Source organism: Dasypus novemcinctus, chromosome 9 (genome assembly GCF_030445035.2).
Source record: "Dasypus novemcinctus isolate mDasNov1 chromosome 9, mDasNov1.1.hap2, whole genome shotgun sequence".
In the NCBI taxonomy this organism is placed as follows: domain Eukaryota; kingdom Metazoa; phylum Chordata; class Mammalia; order Cingulata; family Dasypodidae; genus Dasypus; species Dasypus novemcinctus.
In genome coordinates, this window is record NC_080681.1 from 52,229,479 (window position 1) to 52,247,196 (window position 17,718).

At 39.0% G+C, this 17,718-nt stretch overlaps 1 protein-coding gene across 7 annotated transcripts in view; it reads right to left on the bottom strand.

Annotated features, from left to right (window-relative positions):
- The window catches only part of ST6GALNAC3 (ST6 N-acetylgalactosaminide alpha-2,6-sialyltransferase 3), a 626,194-nt gene that overhangs the window by 520,362 nt on the left and 88,114 nt on the right, over positions 1-17,718 (bottom strand). Inside the window, exon 2 of one of the 7 annotated variants that reach the window (XM_058303344.2) lies at positions 844-905. The exons of the other annotated variants lie outside the window; for them this stretch is intronic. The gene's annotated coding sequence lies outside the window, so the exon portion shown is untranslated. The remainder of the gene's footprint in view (positions 1-843; positions 906-17,718) is intronic. 7 annotated transcript variants of the gene reach the window in all.

The following is a 17,718-nucleotide window of genomic DNA, read 5'->3' on the forward strand; positions in this document are numbered from 1 at the left end:
TTAATACAATTTGAGCAACAAAATAAAGAAAGCAATATTGGATTAAAATAAATCTCCATAAGCCCATACTGTTATAAATACATGATTAAATTAATCAATAAATTAATAAGGGAGAAGAGACAAATTTCCTATGCAGAAGAATTCCAAAAAATATATGTAGATCTTTTTATCTCAAGGAGGTGAAGCATATCTGCCCACTCCTTAAGTGTGGGCTATATACAGTGACTTTCCTTTAAAAAATACAGTGAGAAAGGGGTGGGAATGGGAGCAGCAAATAATTTACAATGGAGAAACCTGACAAACAGTACATCAGCCAGATGATACAGGTCAGCATCAGCAATGCTAACTCATGTTGATGGTCTATATCCTTGACATGATAACAATGGCACTCTACCTCTGTGGTCTTCCTCTCAAAAACCCATACCCCTAGCTTCCAGTTGACAAAGATGGCAGCATAGAATGCTCAGGGTACCATTCTCAGAGGGAATCTCTGAACAACTAGCAAAACTGGCAGAGCCATCTTCACAAGGAAAACAAAGGGTTGCAGTAATTGGGTGTGTACTGAATCAAGAACTGCAGCTTTAAAAAATGATAGGAGATGCTTGTGGTGCCCTTCCTGGCCCCTTTCCTAATCTCTCCCAGCAGGCTGTGGAGCCAGCCTGCACTCCATTGTGGGTCCCTGACCCTATTCTGAAATGGAGCGGAGTAACACCTATGCACATACTGAGGAACGTGGCAGGTGGCAGATAAAAGACCCAACTTAAGGGACAGACAATTTAGGGACTAAATCCCAGATTTAACACTTTCAAATATTAAAAGGTAAAGTGTGCATCAAAAACTTACAGCACAAATGAAGAAACATAAAATGATGGCTCATCCAGAAGCACAGGATAAAATTCCAGAAACTGTCAACAGAAAAAGAACAGATATCAGGCAGAGTGGACAAAGAATTTTTTAAAATGATCTTCAGTATGCTTATAGAGATAAGGAAAGCAGAGAGAAAGAAGTAAAGGATATCAGGAAAACAATGGGTAAACAATAGGATAATCTCAGTAAAGAGAAATTTTTAAAAAGGAACTAAACAGAAATACTAGAGTTAAAAAGATCACAAAACTGAAATGAAAAATCTCCCAGAGAGAAAAATTCTCCAGAAGGCAAGACAATTGAAATGAGACTGAAGAGCCAGAAGGAAAAAAAAGAAAACAGCTTAAGAGACTGGTGGAACATCATCAAGTGTACCAAAATATGTATTTTGGGAGTCCCAAAAGGAGAAGAAAGAAAGGGTTAGAAGTATAATTCAAATAAATAATGGCAGAAAACTCCCCAAACTTGGTGGCTTACATTCAAGAAGTCCAACAAACCCCAAGAGTATGCATTGAAGAAAACTACGCTCAGACGCAGAATACTCAAATTGTCAGATGCCAAGAACAAGGAAGAGAGTCCTGATAGCTGCCAAGAACAAGAGGGAGTTCTGATAGCTGCAAAAGAAAAAAAGTGTGCTATATACAAGGGAGTCACTATTAGATTAAGTGCCAATTTCTGATTAGAAACCAGGAAGACAAGATAGCAGTGAGATAGAATAAAGTGCTAGAAGAATACAATTATCAAATAAGAATTCTTTCCAAAATGAAGGAGAGATTAAGGCATTCCCAGATCAACAAAAGCAGAGGGAGCTCGTCAACACTAGACTACCCTACAAAAAATGCCATAGGGAGCTCTTCAGACTGAAAGAAAAGTACATTAGATGGTGAACCAAAGTGGTATTAGGAAAAAAAGACCTCTGGTAAAGCTAACCATATGGGTAATTATAAATGTCAGTACTACTATACTGCATTTTTTGGTATGTAACTCTACTTTTCACTTCTTACAAGTTCTAATATGCAAATGAATAAAAATAGTAATAAATCTATGGTTTGGGACACACAATGTATAAAGATATAATTTGTAACAAGTACATTAAAAAGGCTGTTAAATTTAAGACCCATGGTGCCCACAAAAAATATCTGAAAAGTACATACAGGAAAAAATGGGAAAGAACTCAAATGGTATATTACAAAAAAAAAAAATCAAATAAATATGAAAGTAGATGTTAACTGAAGAATAGGGGGATGAAAAAGGCGAAAAACTTACAAATGACCACATAGCAAAATAGCAGAAGAAAGTCATGCATTGTGAATAGTTACTTTAAAAGTAAGAGGTTTAAACACTCCAACCAAAAGGCAGAGATCGAAACAATGGATTAAAAAGCATGATGGAACTATATGCTGTTTGCAAGACTCACCCTAATTCAAAAACACAAGTAGGCTGAGAGGGAAAGGATGGAAAAAAACATATCTTGTAAATAGTAAACAAAACAGAGTTAGGGTAGATATGTAAATACATTAACAACAGATAAAACAGGTTTTAAGTAAAAAACTGTTACAAGGGACAAAGAAGATCACTGATAAAGGGGTCAATTCAACAAGAAGCCATAACAATTATAAATATAAATATATGTAACTGCAGAGTCTCAAAATACATGAAGTGAATATTGACAGATTTGAAGGGAGAAATAGACGCTTTTATATTAATGGATGGAGATTTCAATATATCTTTTTTTTTTAAATATTTATTTATTATTATTATTTTTTAATTACATTAAAAAAATATATATGAGGTCCCATTCAACCCCACCGCCCCCGCCCCCCACTCCCCCCACAGCAACACTCTCTCCCATCATCGTGATACATCCATTGCACCTGGTAAGTTCATCTCTGAGCATCACTGCACCCCATAGTCAATGGTCCACATCATAGCCCAGACTCTCTCACGTTCCATCCAGTGGGCCCTGGGGGGATCTACAGTGTCCCGTAATTGTCCGTGAAGCACTATCCAGGACAACTCCACGTCCTGAAAACGCCTCCACATCTCATCTCTTCCTCCCATTCCCCACACCCAGCAGCCCCCATGGCTACCGTTCCCATACCCATTCCACATTTTCTCTGTGGACATTGGATTGGTTGTGTCCATTGCACATCTATGTCAAGTGAGGGCTTAGATTCCACATGGGTACTGGATGCACTCTTCCTGCTTCTAGTTGTAGACACTCTAGGCTCCATGTTGTGGTGGTTGACCTTCTTCAACTCCATGTTAGCTGAGTGGAGTAAGTCCAATAAGTCAAAGTGTAGGAGCTGAAGTCTGTTGAGGCTCTGGGCCTGGGTGTCATATTATCAATCCAGAGATTCAAATCCCCTACATATATCTTAAACCCAGCACCAACTACAATTCCAATAAAGTAGCATGCAAGTCTTGTGAAAAGAGATCCCCTCTGAGTCCATTTCCATCACGCAGAAACACCAGCTCCAAAGAAGGGCCATCTGTCATGGCAGTGAACCCCTTCTGCCATGACCATAGAACCCGTGGGTCTCTTTATCCCTCAAAAGAACCAATACCTGGGGTTGTATCTACCTTATCTGTCTCTTAGACTCTGTTCAGTTGTACATAGGGGTATTCCTTCTGACAACCTCCAGACTCTTTTTTAGAGACTCACAGCCTTATAATCTCATTTCTCCTTTCCATTTCCCCCTTACATTAGGTCAAACCGCTTCCCGAAGTCATGTTATTATATGTAGATAGCTATATTCTGCTGTTCCGCATTGAATCTTTAATTCAAGGTCATTTTCTAGTTGCTTCTTCAGCTGGTATGTGGTAGTGATCCCTCGGTGCCAGGGAGGCTCATCCCCGGGTGTCGTGTCCCATGCTGGGGGGAATGCATCACATCTACACGCTGAGTTTGGCTGTGAGAGTAGCCACATTTGAGTAACATGAAGGCTGTCAGGAGGAAACCCCCAGGCACAATGCTACTCTAGGCCTTGTTCTTATTGCAGGTGCATAGGCTCAAAAGTGTAGCCATTAGTATCAAGAGCCCACTGTTGGGCCCTCCTTCCTTCCTGGTTCTTGCCGTTGCACCTGGAGGATTGCCGCTGCTCTCCCAGGGCCCACAACAGTGACCCCCCGGCCAGGAGCCCAGTACCCTCCCAGCTGTTGTTTTTAATTGTTTCCACTATGAGTATATATAGACATTACCATATACCCTGGGCATATGCCCTGTATAACTCCCTGTCAACCATATATATCCTGTCAATAACATCCCATATCAGTATTCCTCCACTGCCATTGTTGAACCACTCTGTGATCCAAAACTTCCCGTAACGTGAATCCCAACATAATGTCAGCTTCAGAAGAGTCTTAGATCACCAAAATTCATATATACAATATACAGTATTTCCCCAGATCCACTATAAAACCTTTTCCCTTCCACAGCAATAATCTTTTAACTTATTCATATCATATTTCCTGAAACTGATGTACAGATTCCGAAACTATAGTTTTCAAACAAAGTAACATTTGTGCTTACTATGTGGTCCATACTTTAGGTTGTACAGTTTTCTAAATTTTTTAGTTATCCTATGTTTTGTCTTATGGTTTTCATTATTAGTCTGTCGTCCCCTATATGTTTTTGGTGTAATATTAGCTGTTTTATATTCATCCTCGTGTACTCTCACATAACTCCTCTTTTGCCCCCTTATTTACCTTTGTTCCATCCATTGCACGTCCATTTTCCCCTCCCCTTAGGGCCCACAACGCCTGCCAATCTAATGCCCTGGGAGCCGTCCTTTCTCACGAGAGATACAGTTCTCTCTATTCGACGGCATTAGTCTTCCCCAGGATATGGGTCCACCCACCCAATGGTAGAACCCACCTTGGCAAAATGAGCCTTCAGCTATTCCCTCCGGAGTCCTCCCGCATCAGACCATACCCCCTGAGCATCCTAACCAGGTAACCCTCCTACTTATACTTTGATACGTTTTACTCAACATTTAGTTCTCAATGAACTTCTGGCACTCTCCCATGTTTGTATGTTGCCCCTCCCTCCCACCTATTTCTTGGACCATATTACCCCTCTTCCCATCCCCAGCCCCCCTCAAACCCAGAAAACCCCACCCGAAGGTAACCCCTTGCCCCCATTTTGTCCCTTCTTTGTGCTCGTACTTACCCCCAGCTCATCACAGATTCCACCCCTACAGACATTAACTCACATCCTTCCTCCACCCCCCGATTTCCAGTAAGCCACTTTTCCAGACTCTAGCTCTCTGAGGCAGTTAACTTATTTCATATCATTGAGGTCATATAGTATTTGTCCTTCAATGCCTGGGTTGCTTCACTCAACATAAGATTCTCAAGGTTCATCCATGTTATCACGTGCGACTGTTGTGTATTGGTTCTTATAGCTGAGTAGTATTCCATTGTGTGTATATACCACATTTTATTGATCCACTCATCTGTTGATGGACTTTTGGATTGATTCCAACTTTTGGCGATGGTGAACAATGCTGCTATGAACATTGGTGTACATATATCGGTTTGTGTCCTTGTTTTCAGATCTGATGGGTATATACCCAGCAGTGGTATTGCTGGGTCATATGGCAAATCTATGGATAATTTTTTGAGAAACTGCCAAACTGTCCTCCAGAATGGTTGGATCCTTCTGCATTCCCACCAGCAATGGATGAGTGTTCCCCTTTCTTCACATCCTCTCCAGCATTTGTATTCTACTGTTTTTTTCATGGCTGCCAATCTTATGGGAGTAAGATGGTATCTCATTGTAGTTTTGATTTGCATTTCCCTGATAGCTAGGGATTTGGAGCATTTTTTCATGTGCTTTTTAGCCATTTGTATTTCTTCTTTGGAGAAGTGTCTGTTTAAATCTTTTTCCCATTTTTTAAATGGGTTGTTTATCTTTTTGTTTTCGAGATCTATGAGTTCTTTATATATGCAAGTTATAAGTCTCTTATCAAATATATGGTTGCCAAATATTTTCTCCCATTGTGTGGGTTCCCTTTTTACTTTCTTGACAAACTCCTTTGAGGTGCAGAAGGCTTTAATTTTGAGGTAGTCCCATTTATCTATTTGTTCTTTTGCTGCTTGTGCTTTTGGTGTGATATTCATGAAGCCATTTCCTATTACAAGGTCCTGTAGATGTTTCCCTACACTGCTTTCTAAGGTCTTTATGGTCTTGGCTCTTATATTTAGGTCTTTGATCCATCTTGAGTTGATCTTTGTATAAGGTGTGAGATGGTAATCCTCTTTCATTCTTCTACATATAGCTATCCAGTTCTCCAGGCACCATTTGTTGAATAGGCCATTCTCTCCCAGTTGAGAGGGTTTGGTGGCTTTATCGAATATTATATGGCTATATACATGAGGTTCTATATCTGAACTTTCAATTCGATTCCATTGGTCTGTGTGTCTCTCCTTATGCCAGTACCATGCTGTTTTCACTACTGTAGCTTTGTAGTATGTTTTGAAGTCAGGAAGTGTGATTCCTCCTATTTCGTTTTTCTTTTTCAATATGTCTTTGGCTATTCGGGGCCTCTTTCCTTTCCAAATAAATTTCATAGTTAGTTTTTCTAGTTCCTTAAAGAAGGCTGTGTTGATTTTTATTGGGATTGCATTGAATGTGTAGATCAGTTTTGGTAGGATAGACATCTTAATAATATTCAGTCTTCCTATCCATGAACAGGGAATATTCTTCCATTTATTTAGGTCTTCTTTGATTTCCTTGAACAATCTTGTATAGTTCTCGATGTATAAGTTTTTTACCTCTTTAGTTAAATTTATTCCTAAGTATTTGATTTTTTTATTTACTATTGTGAATGGTATTTGTTTCTTGATTTCCTCCTGATCTTGCTCATTATTGGTGTATAGAAATGCTACTGATTTTTGCGCATTGATCTTATAACCTGCGACTTTGCTAAACTCATTTATGAGTTCTAGGAGCTTTGTTGTAGATCTCTCAGGGTTTTCTATATATAGGATCATGTCATCTGCAAATAATGAAATTTTGACTTCTTCCCTTCCAATTTGAATGCCTTTTATATTTATATCTGGTTCTTGTCTCAGTGCTCGAGCAAGTACTTCCAAGACAATGTTAAATAGGAGCGGAGACAATGGGCATCCTTGTCTTGTTCCTGATTTTAGAGGGAAGGATTTCAGGATTTCGCCATTGTAAACAATGTTGGCTTTAGGTTTTTCATATATACTCTTTATCATGTTCAAAAAGTTTCCTTGTATTCCGATCTTTTGGAGTGTTTTTATCAGGAAGGGGTGCTGTATTTTGTCAAATGCCTTTTCTGCATCTATAGATATAATCATGTGGTTTTTTTCTCTCAATCTGTTTATATGGTGTATTACATTGATTGATTTTCTTATGTTGAACCATCCTTGCATACCTGGAATAAATCCCACTTGGTCATGGTGTATAATTCGTTTAATGTGTTGTTGAATACGATTAGTAAGTATTTTGTTAAGTATTTTTGCGTCTAGGTTCAGTAGAGAAATTGGTCTGTAATTTTCCTTTCTTGTCGTGTCTTTGTTTGGCTTTGGTACTAGGGTAATGTTGGCATCATAGAAGGAATTAGGCAGTGTTCCTTCTGTTTCAATTTTTTGGAATAGTTTCAACAGGATTGGTGTTAGTTCTTTCGGGAATGTTTTGTAGAATTCACCTGTGAAGCCTTCTGGCCCTGGGCTCTTCTTAGTTGGGAGATTTTTAATGACTGATTCTATCTCTTTGCTTGTGATTGGTTTGTTAAGATCATCAATTTCTTCTTTCGTCAGTATGGGCTGCTTATGTATTTCTAGGAATTTGTCCATTTCCTCTAAATTGTCATTTTTGTTGGAATATAGTTTTTCAAAGTATCCTCTTATGATAGTCTTTATTTCTGTGGGGTCAGTGGTGATTTCACCTTTCTCATTTCTTATTTTGTGTATTTGCATCTTTTCTCTTTTTTTCTTTGTTAGTCTCGCTAAAGGTTTGTCAATTTTGTTGATCTTCTCAAAAAACCAGCTCTTGGTCTTGTTTATTTTTTCAAGTGCTTTCTTATTTTCTATTTCATTTAGTTCTGCTCTTATCTTTGTTATTTCCTTCCTTCTTCTTCCTGTTGGGTTACTTTGTTGTTGTTTTTCTAATTCCTTCAAATGTGCAGTTAATTCTTCAATTTCTGCTCTTTCTTCTTTTTTGATATATGAATTTATGGCTATAAATTTCCCTCTCAGTACCGCTTTTGCTGCATCCCATAAATTTTGGTATGTTGTGTTATCATTATCATTTGTTTCAAGGTAGTCATTGATTTCTTTTGAGATTTCCTCTTTGACCTACTGTTTTTCTAAGAGTGTGCTGTTTAATTTCCAAATTGTCGTGTGAAGTCTGGGTCTCTGTCCCTTGCAAATTTCCAGCTTCACTCCACTGTGGTCAGAGATATTGTTTTGTATGATTTCGATCTTTCTGAATTCATTAAGCCTTTCTTTGTGGCCTAGCATATGGTCAATCTTGGAGAATGTTCCATGTGCGTTTGAGAAAAATGTATATCCTGCTGTGTTTGGGTGTAATGATCTATATATGTCTATTAGATCCAGCTCTTCTAATATACTGTTCAAATGTTTTGTTTCTTTAGTGATTCTCTTTTGAGATGTTCTGTCCAGAGTTGATAGTGGTGTATTAAAATCCCCCACTATAACTGTAGATGCATCTATTCTTTCACTTAGTTTTTCCAGCGTTTGCCTCACATATTTAGAGGCGCCCTTGTTAGGAGCATAAATATTTATGATTGTTCGATCTTCTTGACAAATTGTCCCTTTCACTAAAATATAGTATCCTTCTTTGTCTCTCACAATTGTTTCGCATTTAAAGTCTATTTTGTCTGATATTAATATAGCTACTCCTGCCTTTTTTTGGTTGTTGTTTGCTTGTATGATTGTTTTCCAGCCATTCACTTTCAACCTCCATGAGTCTCTGGGTCTAAGATGTGTCTCTTGTAGGCAGCATATAGATGGGTCGTATTTCCTTATCCAGTGTCCCAGTCTGAATCTTTTGATAGGTGAGTTTAATCCGTTGACATTCAGTGTTATTACGTTTAGAGAGTTATTTATGGTAGCCATATTTTGGTTGGATTTGTGTTTGTTATATTTTGTTTGTATTATTTTATTTTCCCCTTCTATTTTTGTCTTTCTTGTTGCTTTTACACTCTCCTCCATCTCTGACTGTCCTGTTTTTTCCTTTCTTCCTGCAGAATTCCCTTAAGAATTTCTTGAAGGGGAGGTTTCTTGTTGATATACTCTTTCAGTTTCTGTTTATCTGTGAATATTTTGAACTCTCCATCATTTTTGAATGCTAGTTTAGCTGGATAGAGTATTCTTGGTTGGAAATTTTTTTCCTTTAGTACCTTGACTATATCATACCACTGCCTTCTTGCCTCCATCATTTCAGATGAGAAATCAGCACTTAATCTTATGGAGTTTCCCTTGTATGTGATGGTTTTCTTTTCTCTTGCTGCTTTTAGAATTTTTTCTTTGTCTTGAGCATTGGATAATTTGACAAGTATATGTCTTGGGGTGGGCCTGTTGGGGTTTATGACCAGTGGAGTGCGCTGTGCTTCTTGGATATGTACATCTGTCTCTTTCAGTAGATTTGGGAAGTTTTCATTCATTATTTCCTGCAACACTCCTTCTGACCCCTTTCCCTTCTCTTCTCCTTCTGGAATGCCTATAATACGTATGTTTGAGCGTTTTGCGTTATCATTCAGGTCCCTAAGTCCTATCTGGATTTTTTCTACCTTTTTATTGACCACTTCTACTATCTGTTTGATTTCCAATGCACTGTCTTCCACATCACTAATTCTCTGCTCTGCCTCTTCTAGTCTGCTGATATTTGCTGCAAGTGTATTTTTGATTTCTTGAATTGTGGTGTTCATTTCCATCATATCTGTTATTTTTTTGCACATGTCTGCAATTTCCCCTCCAAGTGTTGTCTTCACGCTGTTAACCTCTTTCATTACTTCATCAAATTTGTCGGTGATAAATGTTCTGAGATCTTTCATTGCTTGTGCGAAGTCCTGCCCCCCTTCCTGATTTTCAGTTTGTTGATTGGATTCAGCCATGTTTTCCTGATTACTGGTTTGGTTTGTAGATTTTTGTTGCTGTCTTGTCAACATTTTTTCTTGATGGGTTTAATCAGTTCCTTAGCTTCTTTATCTAGTCTTGGAGATTAATTAGCTGTTGTTTTTGCGTAAGTGTTATATCTTCTCTTTGTCACTTTGTTCTTCTTATTCCAATTTCTTATTGCTAGTTAAGCTCACTTTAAAGGAAAGTATTAGTGCTGGGGAAAGTCAATTGTGTAAGGAAGGAAAAAATGTGAAGTAGTATTGGTGATATATGTTTACAAAGCAACAATATGAGTTCTGGGAGGATGGAGGTTAGATCATGTAAATTGTGTAGAGTTATAGTAGTAGGAAAGTACCTATAATGAGGTAGACGACTGAATATGGGAGGAATGTGGTACGTACTAAGAGGCTATTGTTTTCATGAGAGAGGGAAAGAGAAAAGAAAGGTAATAGTTTCAGGGACGAATACCAGATGGAAAACTAAACAAAGGTATTAGAAATTAAGAGTTAGACACTTTGTGGATCAAAGAAAGGGAGATGGAATATAGGAGAGATAGCAGATGGTGGAGGATATCAAGTTGTAGGGGAAAGGGGATAGTGTAGATAGGCTAAATCTATTCACAGAGAAATGAGGCAGTGGAGGGTGAGGAAACCCAGCAAATGTGAGGTATTTCCTGTAGGACCTATTGTATTGTTAAGGTAAAATAGTATAAGAAGAATATTGGGGACAAGAAAGAGAGGATTGAAAAAAAAAAAAAAAGAACAACAACAAAAAAAAAAACAAAAAAAAAACCAAAGAACAGAAACCCCGCCGCCAGGCTCGGCTGGGCTCAGCTGGGCTCAGCTGGGCTCCGGTCCCCCGCCCGCCGCCCGCTGCGGCTCGGCTGGGCTCGGCTGGGCTCGGCCGGGCTCGGCTTTCCCGCCCGCCACCCGGCGTGGCGCAGCGCGGCTCGGCTCTCCCGCTCGCGGCGTGGCTGGGCTCAGGTGAGCTCAGCCGGGCTCCGCCCCCCCGCCCGCCGCGGCTCAGCCGGGCTCGGCCGGACTCGGCTACCATGGCCGCCGCCCGCCGGGGCTCCGCGCGGTGCTAGCTGCCTCGGCTCCGCCTACCCAAGGAGGGAATCCTCCACACGTAGCTGGGATCTCCGTGTATATTTCACAGATGGATCCTCTCTGTTACCTTCCCTCCAAATCGATGTCCAGACACCTCCGGACCAGGAAAAATCCTGAAACAGCCGGTCCCAAAGAGTCTCTGATGCCTCCCAGCCGATTCCCCCCAGGAGCTAGTAACCGGGAAGTTCACTCAGCCGCCATCTTGCCTCCCCCTCCTGAAAAGTCCCAATTTATATCTTATAGACCAGTCCTTTCCGTTACCTTCCCACCAAATCGATGTCCAGACACTTCCTGCCCTGAAAAAATCCTGAAAAAGCCTGGTCCCGGAGAACCTCCAGCGGTGCCCAGCTGCCTCTTCCCAGGAGAGACGGCAAGGCAAGCTCACTCAGCCACCATCTTGCCGGAAGTCCCCTCAATATATCTTAATAAAAGATCAATAAGGAAATAGAAGACATGGATGATAATATAAACCAACAAAACCTAACAGATATATATAGAACACTTCACCCAACAGCAGCAGAATATACATTCTTCTCTCATGTTGTTGTAGAATTTGAGAGAAGTTCGATTATTTGAGTATAGAGAGGCCAGGACTCAGGAATGATTTTGAGAAGGAAAAATGGTTTATTGACGGCCGGCCGGACTCGGGAACTTCTGTTTGAATCCCCAGCCCCGAACAAGATTTTCAAACGTCTTTTATACAGAGAGGAAAGGCCAAATGGTCCCTTTGTTTCAGTTCTCAATAGGCTTCAATTAGCATATATCTTCCACATCTTAGGTAAGCTTTTAGCATGGACTCCAGATATTCTAGATAAGCTTTTAGCATATTTACTTTTTGCATTTCCCCTAAATACTTAAAGTTTATAGCCCTTGCATTGTTAAACTGTTTCCTGGGACTGGAGCCTGTTGCCATTGTTCCTAAGGGCAGGACTGCAGCCTCTTACCGTTCCACACCCACAGCCTTTAGCTTAGGTTATCTCTGAAGAGACAAAGAGCCTTCCACCCATAGCCCACATCAATGTAAATGGATCATTCTCCAGGACAGACCATATTGAAGCAGGCTAATAAGATATGAAATTAATAAATGGATCTGGAACCTGGCAGAGCGTCCACGTGGACATCAGAAACCCCCAAGATGGCTACTGGAGGAACCCCACCCCCAGGATTCTGCTATCCAGAACAAAGACTTCTTCCTGGGAACACGGAAAAGCCTGGATGTTCTCTAGGAAATTCATCATTGGGTCCTCACTAAGGGATTGATGGGTGGGGGTAATCAATCAAAACAGTAAACTGCTGAAATCTCCTCCCCTGCCGTTAGCAATTTAAAAGCAAACCAGGAGGCTTAAGCATGCTCTCTCGCCTTACTCTTTCGCCTGCGGACCTGTCCTGCCCCCTATACACCGCTGTCGCCATTTTTCCTCTGCCATGTGGCCACGCAAGTAACCCTGGGGACTTATAATCTCTAATGGGGAATTGTAGCTTGTAAATTAGCCCTCTTCATCCCTTTTCATCCCCTTCCTCACTACCTGTGACCCCTGCTCTGTTATTTTCTCCCATTTCTCTTCCCTCCCTACCTAAATAAATTACTGGCCTAAATCACCCGGCGTGCTCTTGAAATTCACTTCTGTAGCAGAGCCAAGAACCTAGATAGAATCTGGTAACAATATGATAGGTCACAAAACAAGCCTCAATAAATTAAAAAAAAGAAAATTGAAAACATAAAATGTATCTTCTTTGAGCACAATGGAGTGAAGCCAGAGATCAATATACAGGGAGAACTGGAAAATTTACAAGTATGTGGAAATTAATCCACACTTCCTTAAACAAACAATGGGTCAAGGCAGAAATCATAGAGGTAATTGGGAAATACATTTAGGCAGATGCAAATGAAAACACAATACACCAAAACTTAAGGTATGTAGTGCTGAAAGGGAAAAGTATAGCTCTAAATGCTTACTTCAAAAAAAAAAAAAGCTCTCAAATCAGAGACTTACTCTCGCAACTGGAAGATCTAGAAAAAGAGGGGACAAACTAAGCCCAAAGTGAGGAAAAAGAAAGAAATAACAAAGATTAGAAGAATGACGGGCTAATAGAGGAAAAAAAGACAAAAGTGAAACTCAACTAAACCAAAAATTGGTTTTTTGAAAAGATTGATAAAATTGACAAGCCTTTAGCTAGATTGAAAAAGAAAAAGAGATCACAAATAACTAAAATCAGAAATGAAAGGCGGACATTACCACTTACTTCTCAGAAATATAAAGATTATAAGAGGATACTATGAAGAACAGTATGCCAACAAATTAGATAACATAGATGAAATGGACAAATTTTTATAAACACGCAAGCTACCTACACTGACCCAAAAAAGAAAAAGAATATCTTAACAGATGAATAAGTAAAGAAATCAAATCAGTAAACAAAAACCTCCCAAAAAGGAAAAGTCCAGAACCAAATGTCTTCACAGGGGAGTTTTCCAAACATTCCAAGAAGAATTAACACCAGTTCTGTTCAAATACATCCATAAAATTGAAGAGGAGGGAACACTTCCTAACTCATTCATTCCAAGAGGCCAAAATCACCCTAACACCAATGCCAGATAAAGACATCACAATAAAAAAAAAAAAAGGTACAGACCAATATCCCTTATGAATATAAATGCAAAAATCCTCAAAATAATACCAGCAAACTAAATCCAACAGCAAATTAAAAGAATCATACACAATGATCAAGTGGGATTTATCCTGTTATGCAAGGGTGGTTCAAAATAAGAAAATCAATTAATGTAATAAACCATATTCATAGAATGAATGAAAAAGCCAGACGATCATCTCAATTGATGCAGAAAAGGCATTTGACAATCAGTGCCTTTCTTGATAAAAGCACTAAGAAAACTAGGAATAGAAAGAAACTTCCTCAACATGACAAAGGGATAAAAGGGGGAAAAAAAGCTAACATCAGATTCAGTGATGAAAGACCAAAAGATTTCCCTCTATGATCAGGGAAAGGCAAAGTTGCATCTGTCACCATTTTACAGGAAGTTCTAGCCAGATGAATTAGGCCAGAAAAAGAAATAAAAGATATCCAAATTTGAAAGGACGAAGCAAAACTTTCCCTATTTGTAGATGCCATGATCCTATATCTAGGAACACTGAAAAAGCCACAACTAAGCTACCAGAGCTAATAAACTAATTTGGCAAAGTGACGGGTACAAGAGCAGCATGTAAAAATCAGTAGTTTCTCTATACACTAGTTATGAACCATCTGAAGAAAAAATCCAGAAAAAAAAAACCCATTGAAAATCTCAACTAAAAGAATCAAGTATCTCAGAATAAATTTAAGGATGAAAAGGACTTACATATGGAAGACTAAAAAACATTGCTAAAAGAAATCAAAGAAGACTAAATAAATGGAAGGACATCTGTGCTCACTAATTTGAAGATTAAATATTGCTAAGATGTCAGATATTCACAAAAATATTCAGAGTTTCAACACAATCTCGGCAAAAATTTCAACAGACTTCCTTGCAGAAATGGAAAGCCAATCATCAAATTTGTATGAAAGGGGAAGCAGATGTGGCTCAAGCAATAAGGCTCCCATCTACCATACAGGCAGTCCAGGTTTTGATACCCAGGTCCTCCCGCTGAAGGCAAGCTGGCCCGTGTGGCAAGCTGGCCTGTGTGGAGTGCTGGCCTGCACAGAGTGCTGCCCTACGCAGGAGTGCTAGCCCATGCAGAGAGCCGATGCAGCAAGATGATGTAACAAAAAAAGACACAGAGGAGAGACAATAAGAGATGGAGCAGATCAGGGAGCTAAGGTGGTGCAAGAGAATGATCGCCTCTCTCCCACTCCGGAATGTCCCAGGATCAGTTCCCGGAGCGACTTAATGAGAATACAAGCACAGACACAGAAAGAACACACAGAGAATGGGCACAGACAGCAGACAATGGGGGGAAGGGGGAGAAATAAACAAATAAATCTTTTTTAAAAATTTATATGAAAGTATAAGGGGCCTTGACCAGTCAAAACCAACTTGAAAAAGAAGAACAAAGTTGGAGGTTCCCACTTCCAATTTTAAAACGTGTTACAAACATACAGTAGTTAAAAGAGAATTGTACTGGCACAACAGACATATAGATCAAAAGAATCAAACTGAGAATTCAGAAATAAGTCCTCACATAGCCAAGGGTGTCATGTCCACTGAATAAAGAAAGAATGGTCTCTTCAACAAATTATGCTGAGCAAACTGGATAACCAAAAGCAAAAGTATGAAGGTAGACCCCTACTTCACACCATATACAATAATTAATTCAAAATGGATCAAAGACCTAAATATAAGAACCAAAAAACCAAACTATAAAAGTCCTGGAAGAAAACATAGGGAAGTATCTTCACAAACTTGTGATAGGAAATGGTTTCTTAGACTTTACACCAAAAACATGAGCAACAAGAGAAAAAGAGATAAATGGGACTTGACACCAAGATTAAAAATTTTTGTGCAAAGAACTTTATCGTGAAAATAAAGACAACCTGCAGAATGAGATAAAACATTTAGAAACCATATATCCAAAAAGGATTTAATATCCAGAATATATAAAGAAATACTACAATTTAATATAAAAAGACAACCCAATTTTTAAAAATGGACAAAAGGAGTGAATAAACATTTCTCCAATGAAGTTACAAATGGCCAATAAGCACATGAAAAGATGCTCGATATCATTAGTCATTAAGGAAATGCAAATCAAAACCACAATGAGATACCTTTGCATACCCACTAGAATGGCTACTATTAAAAAGTGGAAAATAAGTGTTGGAGAAGATGTGGAAAAATAGGAACGCTTGTTCATTTTTGGTGGGAACATAAACGGGTGTAGCCACTATGGAAATCAGTTTGGCAGTTCCCAGAAAGTTATGTATAAGATTACCAAGTGACCCACCAATCCCACTTCCATGTAAATATCCAAAAGAATTGAAAGCAGGGTCTCAAACAGATAATTGCACACCAATGTTCATAGTGGCATTATACACAATTGCCAAAAGATGGAAGCAGTACAAGTTCCATCAAACAATGAATAAACAAAAGATGTGTATGTATATGCATGTATATAAAAGGCATGCATGTATATAATGCATATACATACAACAGAATATTACTCAGCAGTAAAAAGGAGTGAAGTACTGATGCATTCAAAAATGTGGATGAACCTCGAAGACATCATATTGAGTGAAAGAAGTCAGACACAAAAGGACAAATATTGTATGATATCACTGATTCAAAATGATTAGAATAAGAAAATTCATAGAGACAGCAAGTAGAATACAGGTTACCAGAGGCCAGGATGGGGGTCAGGGAATGAGGAGTTAATCCTTAATCGGTACAGAATTTCTGTTATCAGTGATGGAAAGTTTGGTGATGGATGGTGGTGATGGTAGCACAACCTTGTGAATGTAATTAACAGCACTAATTACATATCTGAATGTGGTTAAAAGGAGTAATTTTAGGTTGTATATATGTTACTAGAATATTTTTCAAAGACCATAAAACTACTACAACAGAAATAATGAACCCTAATGTAAATGATAGACTATAGTTAATAGTTTAATTATAATAATATCGTTTCATCAATTGTAACAAAGATACCACTCTAATGCAATGTGTTATTAATAGGGAAAAGTATGCATGGGGGTATGGGAACTTGTGTTCTCTGCAAGGTTTTTCTGTAACCCTATAACTTCCCTATTAAATTTTTAAAATCCATAGCCCCAGTCTAATCACCGGAAAAACATAAGACAAATTCCAATTGAGAAACATTCTTCAAAGTACCTGACGAATACGGTCAAGGTCATCAAAAACAAGAAAGTGTCACAGCCAAGAGGATCCTAGATAGAGTCCTCGGACAGGAAAAGGACATTAGGAAAAATTAGGTATAGTCTTTAGTTAATAATAATTTATCAATATTGGTTTATTAATTGTGAAAATGTACCAAGCCAATGTAAAATACTAATAATAGGGGAAATTGAGTGTGTAGCTCATGGGAATTCTGCCCTTCACAATTTTTTTCTGTTAATCTTAAATGGTTCTAAACAATATAGTTTATTAAAACAAACAGAAAAATAAAACATGCCTGACACAAACTAATGCTATACAATTATTAGGTGGTAATGACAGCAGTGATGGTATTCATGCCAGAAAGAAAAAGCTTTTCACGTGGTTCCCTTACATTCCTCCGGTGGGAATTTAGATTCACAGGCCTGGAAAAGAAACCAGCACTGTGCTTGTCACCACCCAACAAACACTCACAAACCCTGTACCCCAAGCGAAATAACACAACCAGCTGCTCTATGGACTCACACTGGTGATTTTCTAGAGAAGCGGCTCTCCCCTATACCAGCAAATAAAGGGCGGGTTGACCTCATGCAGCCTCCAAGGCAAAGACACTAGAAGAACTGGGGTAGGGAGCGGCAGGGACAAGCGGGGGTAGGGGATGAGATTGCTGGAAAAGTAAAGATTCCAATAAAGAAATGCTTTGTAATCAGAAAAAACTTCTTCCCAAGAGTCAAGGAAGTGACACCCAACAGCTGCCAGATGACCTAGAAACCCCGGAGTCAGGGCTTGTGTTAAAGGGTGGCA